Source organism: Narcine bancroftii, chromosome 4 (genome assembly GCF_036971445.1).
Source record: "Narcine bancroftii isolate sNarBan1 chromosome 4, sNarBan1.hap1, whole genome shotgun sequence".
NCBI classification, from domain to species: Eukaryota; Metazoa; Chordata; class Chondrichthyes; order Torpediniformes; family Narcinidae; genus Narcine; species Narcine bancroftii.
Window position 1 is genome coordinate 211,060,417 of NC_091472.1, and position 12,197 is coordinate 211,072,613.

Consider the following 12,197-nt stretch of genomic DNA (forward strand, 5'->3'; position numbering starts at 1 on the left):
TCACGTTCTGGGAAAAATCCACCCTGTGAGACCCCATCCTGGGAATAATCCACCCTTAGAGACCCCATCCTGCGAATAATCCATCCTGTGAGATCACATCTTGGGAATAACCCCCCAGTAAGACCCCATTCTGGGCATAATCCCCCTTATATACTCTATCCTGGGAATAATCCTGCCCACCACCATGAAACACCATTCTGCAAATAATCCAACCTGTATGAGCCTATCCTGGGAATAAACCTCCCTGAGAGTTTCCATCCTAGGAATAATCCCCACTGTATGATCATATCCTAGGAATAATCCTCCCTGAGTGAACTCACTGTGAGATCCCAATGAGCAGATAATCGCCACTGTGAAACACACCGTGGCGATTATCTGCACTCTGTGTCTCCATCCTGGAATAATCCCCCCTATGAGATCATATCCTGGGAATATTCCCTGCCGAGAGACCCCATTCTGGGAATAATCCTCCCTATGAATCTCCATCCTGGGAATAATCCTCTCAAAGAGACCCCATTCTTGGATAAATTCCACTCTGAGATCACATCTTGGGAATAAACCCCCTGTGAGAACCCATTCTGGGCATAATTCCCCCTTTATGACACTATCATAGGAATAATTCACCCTGTGTGACCACATCCTGGGAATAATCCACCCAGTGAGACACTTTCCTGGGAATAATCCCACCCTGTAAGACGCCATCCTGGGAATAAACCCCCCGAGAGACCCCATCCTGGGCATAATCCTCCCTGTGAGACTCCACCCTGGGAATAACACCCCTCTTAGAACCCATCTTGGGAATAATAACCCTGTGAAAGCAATCCTGGGAATAATCCCCCTGTGAGATCCCAACGAGCGGGTAATCACCACCGTGAGACACACCGTGGGAATTATCTGCACGGTGTGTCTCCATCCTGGAATAAGCCCCACTATAAGATCCCATCCTGGGAATATTCCCCGCCGAGTGACCCGATTCTGGGAATAATCCTCTCTGTGTGACTCCATCCTGGTAATTATCTGCCCTTTGTGTCTCGATCCTGAGAATAGCCTCCCCCCCCCCCACCACCACCCACGGGACCCCATGCTGGTGTACAATCCTCATGTGACTATCTATCCTGGGAATAATCCCCCCTATGTGACCCCCATCCTGGGAATTATCTGACCTGTAAGTCTCCATCCTGGGAATAATCCCCCCATGAGTCCCCATCCTTGGAAAAATTCCTCTGTAAGAACCAGTCCTGGAAATAATCAACCCTGTGAGACACCATCTTTGGAGTAATCCGACTATGATACATCATCCTGGGAATAATTCCGCCTGTGAGAACCCATCGTGGGAACAATCGCCCTTATGAGATCCTTCCTTGGGAATAAACCCCCTGTGAGACCCCATCCTTGGAATAAACATTCATGTGAGACCCCATCTTGGTAATATTCCCCAATGTGTGCCCCATATTGAGAATAATTCCTCCTGAGAGATCCCATGCTATGAATAATCTCCCCAGTAAGGCTCCATCCTGGGAATAACCTCCCACATTGTGACCCACATCCTGGGAATAATACTCTCTGTGAGAACCCATCATGGGAATAATCAACCCATCTGAGACCACATCCTGGGAATTATACCCACAGTGGGACCCTATCCTGGGAATAATACCCCATGTGTGACTACATCCTGAGAATAATCCCCGTATGATACCCCATCCTGGAATAAGATGAAATGTGAGACTGTCGTGGGAATAAACCTCCCTGTGAGACCCGAACCTGGGGATAAACCTTCCTCTCAGACACCATCCTGGGAATATTGCTCCCTGTTAGACTCCATCCTGGGAATAATCCCCCCCACTGTGAGACCTATTCTGGGAATAATCCCCCCTCTGAATACACATCCTGGAAATAATTCTTCCTGAGAGATACCATGCTGGGAATATTCCATCCTGTGAATCTCCATCCTGGGAATAATCCTCCTCCTGAGACTCCTTCCTTGGGATGATGCCCCTGCGAGAACCCATCCTGGGAATAATCCCACTGTGAGAACCACCCATCTTTGGAATAATCCCCCCTTTAAGAACCCATCCTGGGAATAATTCTCCCCGAGTGACCCCTTCCTGGAAATAATCCCTCCTATAAATGTCCAACCTGGGAATAAACCACCCTCTGAGATTCCATCCTGGGAATAATGCTCCCTTTTAGATACTATCCTGGGAATAATCCCCCCTCTGAGACCCATTCTGGGAATAACCCCCCTCTGAGAACCAATCCTGGGAATAATCCTCCCTGAGAGACCCCATCCTGGGAATAATCCCTCCAGTGTATTACCATCCTGGGAATAATTCCTCCAGTGTATTACCATCCTGGGAATAATACTCCCTCTGAAACTCCATCCTGGGGATAATCCCCCTGTGAGAACCCAACCTGGGAATAATCCCCCTGTGAGACCGCAGCCTGGGAAATAATCCCACCTGTAAGTCTCCATCCTGGAAATAATTACTCCTGAGTGACTCCATCCTGGGAATAATCAGACCTATGAGACTCCAAACTGAGAATAATCCTCTTGTGACACCCCATGATAGGATTAATCATCCCTGTGAGATCCGATCCTGGGAATAATACCCCCGAGAGACCCCATCCTTCGAATAATCCATCCTGTTAGATTCCATACTGGGAATAACCCTCCCTGTGAGACTCAATCCTGGGAATAATCTCTCATGTGAATCTCCATCCTGGGAATAATCCTCACTCTGAGACTCCATTCTGGGGATAATCCCCCATGTGAGTCTCCATCCTTTGAATAATAATCTCAGAGACCCGGCTCTTGGATTAATCCCCCCTGAGAGATCACATCTTGTGAATAATCCTCCCTCTGAGACTGCATTCTGGAAATATTCACCCCCCCCCCACCATCAGACCTCATCCTCGGAATAATCCCTCACTGTTAGACTCTATCCTGGGAATAATATAGCATGTGAGACCCCATCCTTGGAAAAACTGACCCTTAGAGACCCCATCCTGCGAATAATCCTTCCTGTGAGATCATATCTTGGGAATAACCCCCCAGTGAGACCCGATTCTGGGCATAATCCCCCCTATAAACTCTATCCAGTGAATAATCCCACCCACCATCATGAAACACCATTCTGCAAATAATCCAACATGTGTGAGCCCATTCTGGGAATAATCCTCCCTGAGAGTCTCCATCCTAGGAATAATCCCCACTGTGTGATCCCATTTTAGAAATAATCCTCCCTGAGTGACCCCCATGCTGGGAATAATCCACCCTGTGTTATAACATCCTGGGAATAATCCACCCAGTTAGATACCATCCTGGGAATAATCCCGACCTGTGAGACCCCATCCTGGGAAGAATACCCACTGTGAGATCCCATCCTGGGAATAATCTTCACTGTGAGATCACATCCTGTAAATAATCCTCCCTTAGAGACCCCATCCTGCGAATAATCCTTCCTGTGAGATCACATCTTGGGAATAACCCCCCAGTGAGACCCCATTCTGGGCATAATCACCCCTATATACTCCATCCTGGGAATAATCACGCCCACCACCGTGAAACACCATTCTGCAAATAACCAAACATGTGTGAGCCCATCCTGGGAATAATCCACTCTTACAGACCCCATCCTGCGAATAATCCTTCCTGTGAGATCACATCTTGCGAATAACCCCAAAGTGAGACCCCATTCCGGGCATAATCCCCTCTGTTTACTCCACCCTGAGAATAATACCCACTGTGAGACCACGTCCTGGGAATAAAACTATATGTGTGACTCCATCCTCGGAATAATCTCCCCTGAAAGACTCCATATGGGAATAGGCCCCCAGTGTGACCGCAATCCTGGAAATAATCCTCCCTGTGAGACTCGATCCTGGTAATAATCCCTACTGTGAGATCCCGACGAGTGAATAATCACCACTGTCAGACACCATCCTAGGAATTATCCGCCCTGTGTGTCTCTATCCTGGGAATAACCCCAACCCAAGATGAGACCTCATCCTGGGAATATTCCTCCCTGTGTGTCACCAACCTGGGAATAAACCCCCCCCCCATGAGATCCCAACCTGGGAATATTACCCCATGAGTGACCTCATCCTGGAAATGATCCTTGTGAAATTCCATCCTGAGAATAAACCTCACTCTGAGGATCCATCCTGGGAATAATCCCCTCAGTGAGACCTCATTCAGGGAATAATACCCACTATGAGAACCCATCCTGGGAATAATCCTCCGTGAGAGACCCCATCATGGGAATAATCCCTCCTGTGCATCTCCATCCTGAGAATAATCCTCCCTGGGGATAACCGTCTGTGAGAACCCATCCTGCAAATAATCCCCCTGTGAGACCCCATCTTGGGAATAATCCCACCTGTGAGACACCATCCTGGGGATAATTCCCCAGTTAGACCCAATCCTGGGAATAATCCATGCCGTGAGAACACATTCCCCTGTGAGATCCCATTCTGGGAAAAGACCCCCAGTGCGACTCTATCCTGCAAGAAATCGCCACAGTGAGACCCCATTCTGGGAATAAACACCCCTCTGAGAACCCATCCTGGGAATAATCCTCCCAGACAGACACCATCCTGGGAATAATCCTACCTCTCAGACTCCATCCTGGGGATAATCCCTCTGTGAGAACCCATCCTGGGAATACATCTCCTGTGACACCCGTGACTGGGTATAATCCCCACTGTGAGTCTCCATACTGGGAATAATTCACCTGTGAGACACCATCCTGGAAATAATCCTCCCTCTGAGAAACCATCCTAGGAATATATCCCCCCTGTGATATTTCATCCTGGGATAATCCTCCCTGTGAGACACCATCCTGGGAATAACCCCACGTGTGACTCCATTCTCGGTATAATCCACCGTGTGAGAACCCATACTGGGAAAAGTCCCCATGTGAGACACCATCCTAGGAATAATCCTCCCTGTGAGAATGCATCCTACGAATAATCCACCCAGTGAGACCCCATCCTGCAAATAATCCCCCTTTGTGAGACCCCATCATAGGAATAATCCTCCCTGAGATATCCCATCCTGGGAATGATCCGCCCTGAGAGACCCCATTCTGGGAAAAATCCATCCACTGAGAAGCCATCTTGGGAATAATTCCCCGTGTGAGATGACATCCTGGGAATAATCCCACTTACATGACACCATCGTCGGAATAATCCCCCCCCACCCCCCCCGCACCTCCCGTGAGAAGCCATACTGGGAATAGTAATACCTGTGTGACTCCATCCAGGGAGTAATCTCCCCTGATAGACTCCATCCTTGGAATAAACACCACTGTGTGACTCCATCCTGCAAATAATCAGCCTTGTGAGATTCCATCCAGGAAATAATCCCACTGTAAGTCCGCATCCTAGGAATTATCCTCCCTGTGAGACCCGATCCAGGGAATAATCCCCCTGAGAGATCACATCCTGGGAATTATCCCCACTGTGAGGGACCATTTGGGAACGATCTGCCCTGTGAGTCTCCATCCTGGGAAAAATCCATCCTGTGGGACCCAATCCTGGGAATAATCCCCACTATGAGGAACCATCATGGGAATAATCCCCACTTTGAGACACCATCCTGGGAATAATATTCCTCATGAGAACACCATCTTGAGAATTATTCCACCGCCCCTTTGAGACAGCATCCTGAGATACCACATGCTAGGAATAATCTTCCCTGAGGGACTCCATCCTGGGAATAATCCCCCCTGTGACTATCCATCTTTGGACTAATACCCCCTGTGAGACGCCAGTCTGGGAATAACCCACCTTGTGCATCTCCATCCTGGGAATAATCCTCCGAAAGAGACCCCATTCTTTGAAAAATCCCACTCTGAGATCACATCGTGGGAATAAGCCCCCTGTGACAGCCCATTTTGGGCATATTCCCCACTTTATGACACTATTATTGGAATAATTCACCCTGTGAGGCCCCATCCTGGGAATTGTGCTCCCTGTGAGATCACATCTTGAGACTACCCCCCCCCCCCCACCCCTGTGAGACTATATCCTGAGTATAATCCCCCACTGAGAACCCATCCTGGGAATAATTCTCCCTGATAGACCCCATCCTGGGAATAATCCCCACTGTGGGAAACTATCCTGGAAATAATCACCCCTGTGTGACTCCTTTCTGGGAATAATCAGCCCTGAGAGACTCCATACTGGGAATAATACCCCTGTGAGATACCATTCTGGGAATAATCCTCCCTGTGAGAAACCATCCTGGGAATAATCCACCCAGTGAGACAACTTCCTGCAAATAATCCTCTATTGTGAGACCAAATCGTAGGAATAACATTCCCCGTAAGACACCAACCTGGGAATAATCCCCCCTGTGTGACTCCATCCTGGGAATAATCACCTATGAGACCCCATTCTGGGAATAATACCCACTGTTAGACTCCATCCAGCGAATAATACACACTGTGAGACCCGAAACTGGGACTCCAACCTGGGAAAAATGAAACTCCAACCTGGGAAAAATACTCCCCATTAGATGGGATCCTGGGAATAATCCCCCCGTGAGATCCTATCCTGGGAATATCCCCCCTCTGAGAATCCATCCTGGAAATAATTCTCCCTGAGAGACCCATCTTAAGGATAATCCTCCTGTGAGAATCTATCCTGGCAATAATCCCCCTGTGAGAACCCATCTTGGGAATAATACCCCTGTGAGACCCTAGCCTCAGAATAATCCCCCCCTGTGAGTCTCCATCATTTGAATAATCCCCACTGAGTGACCCCATCCTAGGAATAATCCTCCCTGTGTGACCCCATCCTGGGAATAATCCACCCTGTTTAACCACATCCTGGGAATAATCCACCCAGTGAGACCCCATCTTTGGAATAATCCCATCCTAGGAGGCCCATCCTAGGAATAAACCCCCCTGAGAGACCCCATCCTGGGAATAATCACCCCTGTGTGACCCCATCCAAGGAATAATCCCCCTGTGAGATCCCAGCCTGGGAATAACCCGCACTGTGAGTCACCATCCTGGGAATAATCTTTTGAAAGAGATCCCACTCTTAGAATAATCCCCACTGTGAGATCACATCATGGGAATAATCCTCCCTGAGACACGCCATTCTAGGCATAATCCTCCCTGTGAGACTCCACCCCGGTAATAAACCCCCCCCCCCCTGTTAGAACTATCCTGGGAATATTAACCCTGTGAAACCAATCCTGGGAATAATGCCACTGTGAGATCCCAATGAGCGGATAATCGCCGCTGTGAGACACACCGTGGGAATTATCTGCACTCTGTGTCTCCATCCTGGAATAATCCCCCCTATGAGATCATATCCTGGGAATATTCCCCGCCGAGAGACCCCATTCTGGGAATAATCCTCCCTGTGAGATAACATCCTGGGAATAATCCCCCCTGTGAGATCTCAACGAGCAAATAATCCCCACTGTGAGACACCAAACTGAGAATAACCCCCACCCCCACTATGAGACCCCCATCCTGGGTATAATCCTCATGTGACTCTGCATCCTGGGAATAATCCCCCCCGTGTGAGCCCCATCCTGGGAATTATCCTACCAGTAATACTCCATCCAGTGAATAATCCCCCCATGAGTGCCCATCCTTGGAAAAATGACTCTGTGACAATCAATCCTGGAAATAATCAACTCTGTCAGACACCATCCTGGGAATAATCCCACTGTGAGAACGACCAATCCTGGGAATAATCCTCCCAGACAGACCCCATCCTGGGAATAATCCTACCTGTCAGACTCCATCCTGGGTATAATCCCCCACTGAGAACCCATCCTGGGAATAATTCTCCCTGATAGACCCCAACCTGGAAATAATCCCTCCTATAAATTTCCAGCCTGGGAATAAAACTCCCTCTGAGACCCCATCCTGGGAATAATACCCCCTCTGAGACCCATTCTGGGAATAATCCCCCTCTGAGAACCAATCCTGGAAATAATCAACCCTGTCAGACACCATCCTGGGAGTAATCCCACTGTGAGAAACACCTATCCTGGGAATAATCCCCCCTCTGAGAAGCCATCCTGAGAATTGTGATCTCTCTGAGCATCCATCCTGGGAATAATCACCCCTGTGAGATCCCATCTTGGGAATAAACCCCCTGTGAGACTTTGTCTTGGGTATAATCACCCTATAAGAGGCCATCCTTGGAAAAAGCTCCCCTGTGGGAAACTATCCTAGGAACAATCACCGCTGTGTGATTCCATCCTGTGAATAATCAGTGCTGTGAGACTCCATCCTGGGAATTATCCATCCTGTGTATCTCGATCTGGGAATAATCCCCCTGTGAGACACCATCCTGCAAATAATCCCCCCGAGTGAACCCATCCTGGGAATAAACCATCCAGTGAAATCCCATTCTGGGAATAATTGCCCCCTGAGTTATTCAATCCTGGGAATAATTCCAACCCCAGATGAGACCCTATACGGGGAATATTCCCCACTGTGCATCACCATCCTGGGTATAACCCACACTATGAGACCCATCCTGGGAATATTACCCCCTGAGTGACCCCATCCTTGAAATAATCCCAGTGAAATTCCATCCTGGCAATAATCCCTTCATGATTGCCCATCTTTGGAAAAATTACTCTGTGAGAACTGTTAGGTCTGCTTTGTTCATGAATGAGTGAGTCAAACACCAGACTGAGTCGAAATCAAGGTTCTTTGTTCTTTATTTCCAGATTGTAACACTTGCAACTAACAGTGTTAGTTGGAGAAGGCGCATTCTGCCGTTATCAGCAAGTGGTGTTTTTTATACCTCAGGATACGTACTTAGTAAATTATCATACCATGACATTGTCCAATGAATAAACTGTTGCTACCCTTCTCTGTTAGTCTGCTGCACATCATTCTTGTTAGTGCAAAGCTTATCTTGAGTGTACAAGGTCACATCTGCATTCTGTTACTCCTTAGTACTGGGTGACTCCTTCTCCGGTCCCATCTCATGATGTTTTTACCTTACAATCCCTCCTTTGTCCTCTTTAGAGGACAATCTTGCCCTGACTACGCTACCACCACGTTACGTTAGTTCGCCTACTATTGCCAAGCTCTATACGGGTTCTGTTCATGGGGTTGTTCGGCTGGTGGGCGAGGGCTCCCCCCAACCCTCTTTAGCGTATACCCCCCATCCGTTTCCCCGATCCCATTGCCCGTTTACAAGTTTTCTCCCCGTTTGCCCCCAAGCAAATAACTAGCTATCCCTTCTAAGCATTAGTAATTAGTTAAGATAAAAGTTAACATTCGTGCTACAGTCTATTTTATAACATCTCCTCCCTGTCGCATTCTTCATCCGACTCCAGATCGATCTCAGCATTTTTTGACGCCTCCTTTGAAGTGAGATAGTCCCGCTCTGTAGCTTGTAGAGCTTGATATTTCGGAGGCAGATCATCGCGGTTGGCAAAGGCTCTCTCAATGGTCCTCGTGACCAGCATTCGAATGCATGGAATACAACAACAGCCACAAGTGATAAAAATGGATACAGAAATGAACAATCCTAGGAAAAGTTCTCCCAACATTGTGCCCCATTTCCAAAACACTCCATGTAACCAGGACAAAACAGGGTTAGAGACTCCAGATTGGGCTTTTAATTCCTTCGCCAATGCCTTAAGTTTTGTCAGCCCCTTAGTGAGTGACCCATCTGCCCTGTGTTATTAGAGATAGAAGTGCAGCATAGATTGAACTGGAAGGTGCTATCCTTGTCTTTATCTATCTTCACAATAACTTTGGCCCCGCATGGATCCGAACTACTCTGTTGGCTTGTTTGGCAACCCACCAACAGGAATGCCCATAGGGCCCTCGGCATTGTCCACATTTGTGGACTCAGATCAGAAAGATATTTGTCTGAGTCCCCGTGATCAATATTTTCTCCTTTTATGGGTCGGTCTCTTTCTACTTTCTCATTCACTACCCGGTCCCATGCTTCAATATTCAGTCTGATAAATTTCCCTCCCTCCGAGGTGGAATATCCCAGGATTTCTGTCTGCCTGTATTCACACCCCATCGCTTCCTTCACCATCGGACCCAACTGTCGGGCGTGGTGATCTTTGGCAATTCCCAAGGTTACATGTGGCACACTTTCTGCTCCTAAGCAGAACCACTCCATTTGTTCTTCTGTCATGACAACCATAGCAGCTATTCCCTCCTTACCCACAAAGATAAATGGACAATGTATCATTTCTGTCTTCCCTTCTTTTAGAGAGTCCCACCTCTCCTCATACTCCTGGATGGTATAGTTTAATGTTACATGCATAGGATCCAGTGGATATTGGTAATCCCCATACTGAGGAATACTGGCCCTCCACTCAAATAACTGTTTAATCAACCCTGGGCCTGGTTCATCATACAGTAGTCGACTCCAGAAAATAATAACCTCCACAGAGTCTTCTGAAGCATTGGCTGGAGTCATTACTATAAACTGTCCTTCCCTTTCTATTGTGTCCCCTGGGTATGTTAACCGAAGGCCCTTCTCAGAACATTGTATGGTTATTCCCAGTTTAGTAAGAATGTCCCTTGCCAATAAATTAATGGGGCAACTTGGCACAACCAGGACAGGTGCTCTAACCCTTTGTCGTCCAAATGTCATGTCGATGTTATCTGTATAGGGCTGTGTTTCCCTTATCCCGGAGAATCCTATTGTAGATAACGTTTTGCCCGAATATGTGCTCCCTGGGGGCTGTTTAATCACGGTCGTAACCGCTGCCCCTGTGTCAATCATAAATTCAATTTTTTCTCCATTTACCGTCCCCCAAATTTTAGGTGGCTCCCAGGGAGGCGTGATTTTTGATTCTCCAGGGCCCCGTGATCAGCAATGGGCATTGATATCTCAATTTTGGGGATTTCTGTTCCTTCTTTACTCTTGGAATACATCCATTTATTCCCCCCTGTTCAGACACCTCTTCGTCACTACTGTCACTGTCCCCGTCAGGTTCTGATGTCTCAGAGTCAAAGGTATATCGTTCACGTTCGTCTCTAAAATAATTTTTTCGGTCATAGCCTAGTGGTTTCACGTCTTTCTCTTTCGTCCTAACTATGTCCAGGCGGGCATGTCTACTCTTCTCCCTCCCGAGTTCTTTTATGCTACTTTCCTCCCATGGTGGGTCATATCTCGTTTCCTCATCTGTACTACACTTTTCGTCCTTTATTCCTATTACTGTTCCTCCAGCTTTGAGTTCTGCTGACAGTGTTGTAGTTATCTTTTCCATTTCTTTCAATACACCTACCATTAATTCTTTTTGTTCCTTGCTGGTCTGCCCCAGCACATTCACATCTTTGTTTAAGTTTTCAGTGTTATCCTGAACCTTTTTCATGTTCCTTTTCTGCGTCTCTAAGTCTTTTTCTATTTTCTCGGATTCCGCGGGGGTCTCGACATCTATTACTCCCCCTTCTAATTTAGTAAAGGGGCCTGTACCTTGTCTGACGTGTCCCTATTCCTGATGTTCCTGTCATGTCCCAGTGTTTCAATATCTGGATATAAGGGACGTGACTCCTGGGTCCCGTCTGGGGTGTCAGGGGTACCCTGTGACTCCACATATGCATAGGGCGGGGGTCTACAAGCTATTTCTACAGGGGCCATAATAGGTGGGTTATCAGGGAGACCAAATTCTTCGAATATAGCTAGGACATTGCGGTAGTGCATCTCCTTGTCTCTCATCTTTTATTGTGCAGACTCTCGATTAATGATTTTCCTTTCTATGTCCCGTTTTGTTTCTTCCAGCTTATCTAAGACTCTACGTTTTAAAATTTTGTTTCCCTCACCTGTCAGGAACATCTCATTGCTCCCGGGTAACCATCCTCTCTTCCTCCAACGATCTACACATTTTCGGAGAATTTTTTGTTTCTCCAATGCCACATTACTGGTATTCCGCTTTCCTAACTCCTGATTAATTTCCTTAATAACTTGGTCAAAGGTCTTAGCAGGCGACTGTGTAGCCATTGCTGCGGGACCGTTTCCTAATGCTTCTCTTAATTTAGGTTCTTGTCCGTTAAGAGGATCTATGTTAACAAAAACCGCCTTTAAAAATGTCTCCTTACAGGCCGGATGACAAGGGTTTTTTAGCGAAACAGTCTCCAAGCCTGTTTCTCCGGTGGACCTCAGACTATCCTGTGTACTCTGAATGCCCGTCCTCCACTCTCTTTTTTCCCAAAGAGGTCGGAAGGTTAGGTTACAACTAG